This window comes from Pinus tabuliformis, chromosome 9 (assembly GCF_031772625.1).
Source record: "Pinus tabuliformis cultivar Carrire ecotype Pingquan chromosome 9, CPIR1, whole genome shotgun sequence".
Taxonomy (NCBI): domain Eukaryota; kingdom Viridiplantae; phylum Streptophyta; class Pinopsida; order Pinales; family Pinaceae; genus Pinus; species Pinus tabuliformis.
In genome coordinates, this window is record NC_142307.1 from 632,718,459 (window position 1) to 632,729,300 (window position 10,842).

The window sequence follows — 10,842 nt, forward strand, 5'->3', positions numbered from 1 at the left end:
TACTAACTTGGTTGAAGAGTACAAATGCAATATATCAGATTAATTGAAAACTAAAGATCTGCCCAACAATACTGCCCTCTGCTATAGTAAATTCGATTGGGAAACATAGTCCATTTGGAGAAATGATTGGGATTTCTGAGAACGACAACTTGATCTCCTCTGATAATGAAATTTCTCCACTAGAAACTGAGGCAGCTCGTCCCCACTGAGTGATTAATTCCGCCTGCATGTATTAATGGATAATGACTGATTTAACACAGGAAATTTAACCCCCTCTATACCATGAATTCGACCCTCGTAATGGAGTGAATTCGGTCCTTTAGAAAATAGATGTCATCAAGTAATTCCTAGCTTCGAGAACACGATAAAAGGAACGTATTCTCAGAAGTTTGGCAACCCATATGCAAATTTATTCCCTCAAAATATGACATTTGTCCAGATTTAGAACCCTATGTAGTGTCGTTATGCCTAGTTCTTGGTATTGTGTTTTGTAAAGTCTTCGACTCAGCTGCATTACTATAGTTCTGCATAGATTTTGACCCAGAAATGTTGTCTTTCTGCATAGATGGTGTATCCGTTAGAGTACAGTTCTGTGGACATTCAGGCCCCTTCTCCTCCTTGCAAAGCCAAGTAGAGCATTTTTTTCACGGTTTCAACCGAGTCATGCTGAACAAGATCAATTAAAGGCCCCCCTATAACTTCATCGGCCAACAATCCTGTGAGTTCAGCTGCTTTAGTATTCCATCCATTTATGAGTCCATTAGAATCGATTGCCAAATTGGCACAGTTGCAGTTTCAATTAACCTTACCATCTCATTTGTCATTGCACTTAGTTCATCTATTCCTTGAAGCCTCAAGTCATTTAGCCGTGAATGTATCATGGTTTTGTTGTCACTGTCATCAATATCTTGAAAGGAATCCCTCAGAATCAGCTGCAACGAATGGATGGCATCCATCTCGACATCCTCCCAAGGAAGACTTCACCTTTTAAACTTCCAGGAATGCTTTGAATGATGACCGAGGGTGAATTCTCCTACCATCCTCTTTATCATTGGGATCATGTTTAGCACCTCCCCATTTTATTCTTTCACTGTGTGAGACCTGAACCAAAATAAGAAGTCTTTAGAGGTAATTCTGACTGCGGCTATTCCACAAACTGCATCACCTAGTGACGCAGCTCCTGGATAGCCTACTTCTGCAACGCTGTCAGTACTCAAACCAGAGAAACAGTGTGAGAAGTGGGATTTGAACCCACGCCCTCAATCGAGGACCAGAACATGAGTAAGTTTCGTGGGGTCTAATTCTTGTTTTACTCTTAGTGTACACATCCAATGGCAGCAACACTCACTTCAACAAGTGAATTGAACACGTAACCACTGAAACTGTCCATATTTTCAATCCCGCATACTCCAGGTATTTGTTATTTCTCTTTCTGATTTTACACAGAGCAGAGTTATATTTTTCCCTTTTCTGTTGCACAGACCATGTCTATCCAAATAATGTGGAAACGACTCAAAAATAACGATGCCCGATTGTTATTGGCTAGGTTTTTTGTTTTCGGATTCCTCCATTCAAGGGAAAATCCCACATAAGATCTGCCTATTTCTACACAGAAGCAACAACCCCTTCCTTACCTCCACCTAATGAGGGCGTTGCCAGAGAATTTTTAATCAACAAATGCGATCTAACCAACGAAGAAATTACAAAATCCTTCAGGAATTACAAGTATTTTCTTCATCGAACATCGGTCCAGAATATGGATGAAGTTCTGGAGTTGTTAAATGGCTGTGGTTTGACAACCCTGACCCAGTTTCGGAAGGTGGTCCTTTCCAACCCTACCTTTCTCTATTATAACTTTGAAAGAAACTTGAAGTCTAATCTCAGTCTTTTGAAGAATTTCATGAAGGAAAAGGATATCATCAAACTTGTTCAAACTTGTGCAAGGACTTTCAATGCCAGCGAGGGGAGGATGAAATCTGGAATTTCTCTGTTGCAAAAATTGGGCTTTGAGGGCGAAGCATTTTCACACTTATTGGCAAGGCAGCCTGGCTTGATCATCGTGTCAGAGGAAAAGGTTGTGAAATCATTTAAACGTGCTGAGGATATCAGGTTAAAGAAGGGATCAAAAATGTTTTCATGGGGCTTGCGTTCAATTTTGATAACAGGAAAAGAAAACTTAGGTCGAAAACAACGATTTTTGAGCAGTTTAGCTTTCTCTGAAAAACAAATTTCGGAATTATTAAGGAAAAGGACATTGATTCTTGACCTTTCAGAGAAAAAAATAAAGCGTAATTTAGATTTTCTACTTAAAATTTTGGGGCTTCCATCGGCTGACCTTGTGAAGTATCCAAAACTATTTGCATACATCTTGGATACATGGTTAATTCCTCACTATAGAGCTCTGGAGGCATTGAAATCCATGCAAGTTAAAAGTTGAAAAGAAGACTTAGAATTCAAATTATTTTTTTCATCTGTTAGAAAATGTTTCTTGGAAGAATATGTTAATTCAAATGCAGAGTCCTCCTTAGTTTTGCAGGATATTTACAACAGAGAGAAATCTGGAAGGTTAGCCATTGTTAAGGAAACTACGAGTGAGTGTGTTTCAATGAAAATGATTAGGGACAGATGTGGGAGCTCGTCAACTGCTTCAATATGATTTTTTCTGTGCACTATTTTTCCTTCTAATGTTGTTTTATTTTCCTAGAGGATCCCCAGTAAAGGAGGTTTGCATTGAAGTGATATACATGAATGCTTCTTTTTGTAATGGTTCTATGCCCTGCTTTGGACAAGAAGTCCCAAAAGTGCTTGCAACATCAAAGTCATGCAGCTGCCAAAAATAGGAGCCATGTGACAATATTGTTTCGTTTCATGCCCAGGTATCACGTGTTCCGTCCCTGATCTGCTTCTTCATGTTGTCCATTGCCTCTGAATGTGTAATCATATTTCTTGTACTAGCACAAGAAATATATATTACATTGATTTGTTGTTGGCACAACATCTTCTTTTCTCTACCCTTGAAGCATTTATATAGGCAACTTGCTATTTTATTTAACAGTGTTGAGGCTGCCTTTGAAGACACACTTGCCTTTTCACAAAAACATGATCTTTGAAGAAACAATCCAAGTTATCCACTCATTTCAGTGAAGAACATCGAGAACAGGGATTTAATCATTGTGTTAGATGAGTAGTCTAGTTGTAATCTACCATGCCCGCTTTAGTTGTTTGATGGGCAGATGATTGTCTGTATTGATATATGCCTTTTGATATAGGACAATGCTCTTATTTCTTACTGGTTTTTGGTAATTTCTTTGTCATTTCATGTTACTGTTTTACTTAACAGAGTTGGGTCTGCCTTTGCAAACATGCCTTTTCAGCAAAGACCCAATCTGTACAAAAATAAACCAAGTTATCAACTCATTTCATTGAAGAGTATCTTGAACAGGGATTTTCTTCATGTCGTTAGATGAATAGTTTGATTATAACTCCTTTACTATCACTAGGAATACTCTGGTAAGCTTAATTTCCTTGGCTTTATGGATGCCAACTTTTCAAACTTTTCCTTGTGCTTAAATTTGCATTGAAACCAATTTGACCAACGGTCTTCATGAATGAAACCATATAAGACTTTAATGGTTGCATCTATACTATGCACATGTTGCTTTTGACTACAAGATTTGCTTCTGGGATGGTTACCGGGTTGCCTCTTATTTGAAAGTTAAAAGTTTTTTCCCAAACAACCTTATAGTTAAAGAAGTGTATAAATCAAAACCTTGTTGGTATTAGAAAACTTGAATAATAAATATAACTAGCAGAGAAATAATGACCATTGAGAATAATACACCAAATGTGGTAAAACGATGATAGTGTATCAAGGAAATATTCATGGGCCAGGTAAAGTATTTTATTACCCAAGATGAATAATTACAATCAGACTTACAACCTCCTCAATCTTTTGGGTTTCATAGATATATTGAAGTACACATCATTATGTGTGTTACATAAATTGTGACTGGTTTTGTAAATCAATATCATTAAATAAATTACCAAATATTTAATTCAGTAAATTTTAGTTTTTACCTTTTACTTTAATCAGTGGTTGTCCCACTCTAACAATTTCCACTTCGACAACCGTTTACCTGATACCTTGCCCAAACCCTTCCAACATGCCAAGAGAAGCCAAACACCACTATAGTTTCTCTAACAACATTGGTTTTGTAAACATGTTTTCATGTGTTCATAGGGTTTCACCTGGATTATTGTTTCACGATTTTGATTGACGAACCTTGAAGTAGTACACCCACCCTTTGTTGCATAATTGATGCCCCTTTTGGGTGGATGTCTTGATGACATGGAAAAGTGGTTGTGGTTTGTTAGAAGAATGCCAAAGGATATTTATAGTTTGGCTATGATGTGGCATGTTGTGAGTAGTTATTTTCTTGGTAGATGAAATGACTCCCCTTATTTGGCATCTTCTCATGCATTTGGAGGCATTCAGACCTTGCTTGGGTGGTTTTTTATATTGACAACCATGGTTTTGGTCACTTGGTACGTTATTTTCACATTGTATCATATAGTTTCTCTTGGTTTGGGAAGCTTCTTTATTACTATATTGGAGAGTGTCCTAACCTCATTACACAATCTCTTAGGGTGAACTATTTATCATATCCCTTGGAGGAGAGGTGTTGGTACATGTGCATTTAACCACTTTGGCACATTGAATGAGGACACCCCACTTCATTGAGGAGGTTATAACAACTTTATGGACAATTGTGGCACATGTTTCTATGGGATTACTATTTATGGCCAATTTGATTGATCATGGGAGATAATTCCCTAACATCTTTAAACTATTCCCATTTGGAGCAGTTACGTTGTTTGTCTACAAGACTCTAATTACCTTGGCATATTCTTTGAAGTCATTCCACTTGAAAAGGTGGTGATGACCATTATTTGTAAATATATTTTTTTATGGACTACTCTTGAAGGATGAGTTGCTCTCTTCTTGGATAAACAACCTTAACATATTTTATTTTGCCATATATTTGGTATCTCTAGGCGACTAACTACCTTGTTTAGGAGACTGCTTCCATTTTGGCATGAGTATTTATAGGTGAAGTTATCTAGCTACATGGGTTACCCACAAAGATCATTTTGATAGGGACTCTCACTTTACATATACGTTTGGACAAGTTTGTGGTTAGTGTTGGGGACTTAGTTAAACCTTAGCACTGCATATCGTCTATAAATAAATGGAAAGACTGAAAGAGAAAACCAGGCTATAGAATATATGCTTATAATGTATGTCATGGATAATTAGACTCAGTGAGAAGAGTACTTACCATTGGTAGAGTTTTCCTATAATAACAATTACCACGATTCAATTAGGATGCCTCCTTATCAAGCTCTCTATGGGAGGCCATGCAGGATACCATTGAGTTGACGAAAGGATGGAAGACATAGTAATAGTCACGATAGGATTGTTTCAATATGGAGGAATAGGTAAGATAGATTCAACGAAGTTTAAAGGAAGCACCAAATAGGAAGAAAAGTTATGTTGATGCACATAGTACTGATCGAAGTTTTAAAGTGGGGGATCGAGCTTTTATTTTTTTAGTTATTCCTAACACTATTCAGTTTGAGAAAGGTATGAAGTTACCACCTCGATTTATAGGACCTTTTAGAATCAAAGAGAAAATTAGACCAGTGTCCTATTGTCTTGTACTACCACCCCACTTGCATAAAACTCATGATGTTTTTATGTATCTGTCCTATAACATTATGTTTCTAATGAATCCCACAAACTCGACTGGAGGGAATTATAGGTCTCAGACGTGGGAACCATAATGATCAAACCTATATGCATATTATACCATAGGGTTTGATAGCTCAGGCATCACTTGGTGGACCAAGTTAAGATACAATGGGACAAGTCTAACCCAAGATCTGCTACCCGGGAGGACACAAAGACTATATGTCGCAATTACCCCTCACTTTTGACCATTTATGATGTCCATTTTGACTTAGATAGCTACCTATGCTAAGGCTCTATTGCAGTTCCATGCTATTTATTCATGAACGCTATGTAATATTGATGCATTTAGTTGGATAAGTGAAACTACTTATGTAAATCATTAGATGGATTAGGTATTGATGATTGAAATGTTCGATGTATGACCTAATGTATGACTTACTTGGTTATGATTTATCTAGTGCATGACTTATCAGAGTTATTGTTGTTCCATGTATGGCTTAAGTGAATATGATTTATCTCATGAATGACTTCGTGAAATTATGATTTATCTAATGTAAGGTTTATTTCCAATATGAACTACAAAATTGATATGTGGATACTAGACTTAACAATATGATGTTTAAGATCACATATCTATATCTATTTTGTTGTTATATATATGCATGGATGAGAACTAACCCGTAGATTGGAAAGAACTATATGATAACCAAGATCTACTCTTCCATTGGGGAAGGTCGAGACATCCAATGAGGAAATGTATGATGTACATTGTTCTATTACATTTGGTATCTACTTGATATGCACTCTTACGACATGGGTAAAATGTAAATGACAGGTGGCAAGAATACCTGAGTGGATTACTCAATGACAAGTATCCAACCAATGCTCTATTGTGGTCCATATTAGGGTGTTAACCCTAGTTGTAAGGAGGGGTGGAGGTATTTCCCACTGTGTAACCTTCAAACCTGGAATCGTGGGAGGGCAGTGATGGACACGCTCCCCTAGACGTGTGATGATGATTTCCAGTTGGTGTTGACCCTATTTGTAAGGAGGGGTGGAGGTATTTACCACCGTGTAACCTCCAAACCTGGATTCGTGGGAGGTAAGTAATGGACATGCTCCCCTAGACGTGTGATGACGATTGCCAGTTGCCTGCTGGGGAAGTTAGGTCGATATAGTCGATGTTTCCTCTATATTGGTTTTATCAGTGGTTATATTGGTATAGCCAATGCCATAGTATATAGCAGCAGAGGATGGATAGGGTGGGAACAGAAGTAGGTTAGGAAGAATAGGAGGATATAGATTAGTCAGAGACTCTTGATGGGAAGTGGTGTCATTGTCTGACTTATCAAATTTTACTACTATAACTCTCTCTCTATTTTGTTATGCCTTATTGTCAAACTGCTTTCAAACTCCTTGTATCTTTTTCACTCTAACTTCAGGACAAATTTTTCTGAAGGAGGGGTGTATGTAATACCCCACTTAATCTTATCATGCAAATTTTATTAGTGTTTAAATTACCTGAAAATATTGACTTATATTTATCAAGAAATATTAATAAATACCTATATTTGGGAAACTGTAATTTTTATTTACTGATATAAAATTTATTATTGTTATTATTCAATTCCCAACTTGTCTTCTCAAATTTAACCTTGGATAGGATATGGTCTCCTTCTTTATTCCAATTTAAATATCCATATCCCCAAAATGTCCTCTCAAATCTACTTGGGAGAAAATATGGTCTTCCCCAATTAATCTCCAAATTTAATATCCATATGTTATCCCCAAAATGTCCTCTCAAATTTACTTGGGAGAAGATATGGTCTTCCCCAATTAATTTCAAAATTAAATTTCCATATCTTATCTCCAAAATTTCCTCCCAAATTCACTTGGGAGAAGATATGGTCTTCCCCAATTAATTTCCAAATTAAATATCCATATATTATCCCCAAAATGTCCTCTCAAATTTACTTGGGAGAAGATATGGTAAGAAAAATCAAATGAAGGGATGAGGGAGTAGTCATGACATTAATGATAGGTGGTTGAGGTGGATGGGAGGAAGAGATATAAAAGGGGAAGGATGATGAGAGGAGAGGGGGATCCTTGGTCTTAGTTTTGGTTTGGTTTTGTTTTGGAGGAGGGATGTGGAGAAAGAGGAGGGAGATCAAATTTGGATCTGGTGAGTGTTTGTTAGACTTGGATACACTACAACTGGTTGGACTTGGGCTCAGAGGGCTAGGGGACTTGTGGAGGTTCCCTGGGCTAGGAAATCATTCCTAGTTGGCTGGGAGGTAAATCCAGTCGAGTAGTCAAGAAGAGCATGGAGCTCAGGAGTATCTCAACTAAGCTATTGGAACATGTATTATCAGTCATTTATTTTAGTTATGTAAATTATTACAAGTTATATATGCTGCACATAAATTGTTACAAGTTATACATGTCGTAGATTAAATTAATTTATGTTCATGCTTATGATGTTTTGAAACTTGAAATTTTCCTTGTTATGAAAATTAACGAAATTTATTTGAATGAGTGTATTAGTAGTTAGATGACCTATAGTTGGGTCCTCACAAGATCTGACATCAAAATGAATATGAAGATGAGTTAAGGTTGTCATTCTCTTGGTCCCTTAGTCTACTCAGCCTCGTGGACATCATTAAAATCATTCATTTCATTTCAAGCATACATTTTCTATTTCAAACAATCAGGAAAAGAGTCCTGAATGCTATTAGCTATGTTTGTATGATTATTTTATTATATGGAAAAGTAAATATATTTGTCACTTATTTTTCTTAAAGGGGAGTGGGATTTGAGGATCTCAAAACTTTGAATGGTATCTTTAACAAGTTTTGAATGGAACATTTCTCAAAAGGGAGTGGGATTTGAGGACCTCAAAACTTTGAATGGTGTCTTTAACAAGGCTTGAATGGAACATTTCTGGCATGTTATTTGACGATGACTTCCTTCCCTGTCTCAAACATGCCATGGGGTCTTTTCTTGACTATTGATTTATCTTTCATGGCATTTTCCCAAGGTTAGAATTTCTCATTTTTCTCAATTTTAAAATGTTTTAATCCTGTATTGATATATTTATTTTAATTTTCAAATTACTAAATAATTTCAAAATTATATCTACTATAATTTTGAATAATTTGTTGTTAGGCAATTAAATATTCTACTTTATATATGAATTGGCAAATTTTTCATCTAAATGGTGTGACTACGCTGCCTTGCAACACTTGGTTATAATGAGCTTGTTATTTGGCTATTTTTAATGGTTTAGTGGAAAAACAAGTTATTAGCCTTAATTCTTATTTTCCAGTAAATATTTTATCATTAATGGAAAGAAAAAATACATCTAAAAAATTATTATGTTTTTTAAGTGACAAGATAAGAAACACATGGATAATGAGATAGCTCAGAAATCATCACAAACAGAAGCGAGAGCCGAGGGCGAAAATAGGGTTTCCAATGTGCTGATACCATTGCAGGGTTGGAAGTGGTAATCTCTCGTTTCGCAACACTGTATCGCAAAGGTCAAGAGCCGACCGACCGAATGGGGGCAGAGGGGTCCAGTGGGACCCCTACTTTCAAACAGATAATCATGCAGAAGCAGAGGCAAAATAAGAAGGAAGGGGTCAGGATTTCTGGGCTTGACAATAACAAGCAGAACGACAGGAGGAATAAGGAGAAAATACAAGGGGAAACTGACAAGCCAGACAGCACAACGGAAGGCAAAGGCACAGTGGGTGAAAGCCTGACAGGAACTAAAGACAAAATCACCTCAATAATTAAATCATCAGAAAACGAGGAACGACAAGCTGAAGAAGACATGGAGCAAACAGATAATAGGCAAGGAAAGCCGGAAAAGGAGGGGGAGACAAGCACAAGACCCAATAAATACTCTTCATCAAATGGGGTCTGCAAACCAAAAAAGACCAATAACCTCAGGGTAGTAATAACTGACCCAGAGATTCAGGCATACAGAGAGCACATGGCAGAACATGCTGTCATTTGCAAATTTATGGGCATTTGGCCATCTGAAAGGACTCTTTGTCATTGGATCAGACAACAATGGAAGCCGAGGGGGGATGTTAAGCTTCATTTGGGAGCCAAGGGTTTCTTCACAGTTGTATTCTCCAACCTAGAAGACAAGGATAGAATTTTTGAGGGTGGTCCATACTTTTTGGCTTCAGCTGGTCTGTACATGCGACCATGGAAACCAAACTTCGCCCCAGAAAAAGAATCTTTCACCCAAGTCCTAGTCTGGATTCGTTTGTTCTCTCTCCCAATAGATTATTGGGGTCTGAATGCCTTGAAACAAATTGGTGACCAGTTGGGAACATTTATCAAGGCCTCGGAAGCAACATTACAAAAGAGATATACATCTTACGCCAGAATATGTGTTGAAATGGACGTTTCTGGGGCACTGCATGAGGGGCTCTGGCTGGAATACAGGGACGAGGACTACTTTCAGGCCATAGATTATGAGCAGATTCCCTTCCGGTGCCGCAAATGTCATGAACATGGGCATTTGATGAGAGATTGCCCTCTGATTAGGAAGGAAGTAGAGATCGAAACAGCACAAGCCAACAAAGACAAAGAAACCTTCATAAAACCTAAGTCTAGACAGGGAGCTAATAGAAGGAAGAATAATAAAGGTAATACAGACAAAAACAACCACAACAACTCTTTTGTGATCTTAGATCTTGAAACAGATTCGGAGGACAAGCACAAAACCCTAACATCAGATGCAGGGCATGATGAAAAGGAAGAACCAACCAGGGAAGGAACGGATGAAGGGGACCTCAACAATGAAGTTCAAATGCAGGAGAGAACAGAGGAAACAGAAGAAGAAACTGACATGCTCACCAGTGATGGCGGAAGTGAGGATCAAGAATGGGAAGAGGCGCTAGCCAGGGAGGGGATGAACCTACCAGTAATTGCTGAGAACTGGAAGGCCCGAGGAATAGAGAATGCACCGGAAGAAGAAATCAGGAAGGTAAACGACCTGTTCATAGCAAGGCAAAAAGCAGAATTAGAAAAGCAGAATAGGAAGCTAGGTATAGTAAAAGGCAATAGCTTCC

General features: G+C 37.6%; 1 pseudogene; it reads left to right on the top strand.

Moving 5' to 3' along the window:
* Window positions 1-3,289, top strand: LOC149150225 (transcription termination factor MTERF8, chloroplastic-like; annotated as a pseudogene).
* Window positions 3,290-10,842: the final 7,553 nt, after the last annotated feature.